Source organism: Echinococcus granulosus, assembly GCF_000524195.1.
Source record: "Echinococcus granulosus chromosome Unknown EG_S00152, whole genome shotgun sequence".
Classification (NCBI taxonomy): Eukaryota; Metazoa; Platyhelminthes; class Cestoda; order Cyclophyllidea; family Taeniidae; genus Echinococcus; species Echinococcus granulosus.
The window spans coordinates 72,255-73,597 of NW_020170532.1; positions in this window are offsets into that span (position 1 = coordinate 72,255).

The following is a 1,343-nucleotide window of genomic DNA, read 5'->3' on the forward strand; positions in this document are numbered from 1 at the left end:
ATTCCCCTGTTCATGCTGCTCGCATTCAACATCGTGCAAGACTACCCAATTGTTTCCTCGTCATACAGCGTGATATTGTCGATTGATGTGAACACACTATATTGCGAGGTTATGGCGAATTCTCAAGTAGGGACACCACATCACCTAACTGAGCCACCATCCACTTTGCTAAAGCTTGATAGGTGCCACCACATTCAAGCAGCTACCAGGTCATTCAATGGAAACAAAAGGGTACAAATTTAGCCCATTCCATCTGAATTTGTTGCGTTTCGTCATTTGAGTAATGGAAATATGAAGACCCCAGCCACGTAGTAGAAAATTACGAAAGTGGTGCTTCCCACTGTGCATTCAGTGACTTCCCCATTTTAAGGTCCACCAGTGAATCATACACTTTGCGCCACTCTCCACGAACAAATGCTACCACATTCTTCTTCAAATTCATCATTCTCTGGAAACCTTCCTCTCACAACACGTCTCAATATTGAATGGCCCAAACTACAACCCCAAATGCTGTGCACTTGGCTACACTATCCCACACACGACTGAGCATCCACCAGCATCCACCATCCGCGTTCCATTTCTTTGTGCTTCAACACACAAGCCACTACTTGCATTCAGTGAGCATATTTCAACATCTTGTACCACTAAACAATTGGGGCACGCACACACCTGACAAATTGCAAGGACAGTTGTGCACTTCGGTTCACATTGCTTTCTACCATTCCGATTGCAGTGTGGGTGTCTGTACAGTGAAGCAGTGGGAAGTCACTACAGCAAAGGAACTGCCGAGATGAGGCTGTCAGACGTACTCGTTCCTATTGTGCACTAGCAGTCTTCACTTGGCCATTAACTAAACGGCATGAATGCCACCTGACAAATGAATTCACCTGCTTCATAATGTGGAGTATCTCAATAAATGCCAATTGCGGTTGTACTGCCACCGTGCTATCTCCATGCAGTGAAGCAAATAATGAGTAATGAGTAAATCTTTATGGGATAAATGGAGCCGAACCAAATGACAAGAATAGAAAAATAGGAAGTAAAATGTGCAAGAGAAGTGAAATGCGGTGGGGATTAGAGAAGCACAGCGGAGGCGATGAAGAGAAGGAGGGAGGTGAGGAGGTGAAGTGGAGTAGATGGTGAAAGGAGGGACATTTGTGAGGTGGTCATCTCACTGCTGGCTTGCATCGTAGAAGTTGCTGTTGGTGAAGTCGTCTTCAGTGGTGCAGTAGTCATAGTTGGTCTAGTAGTTGCAGTTGTGGATGGTCGTCTGGTGGTGGTAGTCGCTGTAGTCCTTGGAGCTGTGGTGGTTGCCCGTGTAGTAGTTGGAGGTGCGGTGGTTG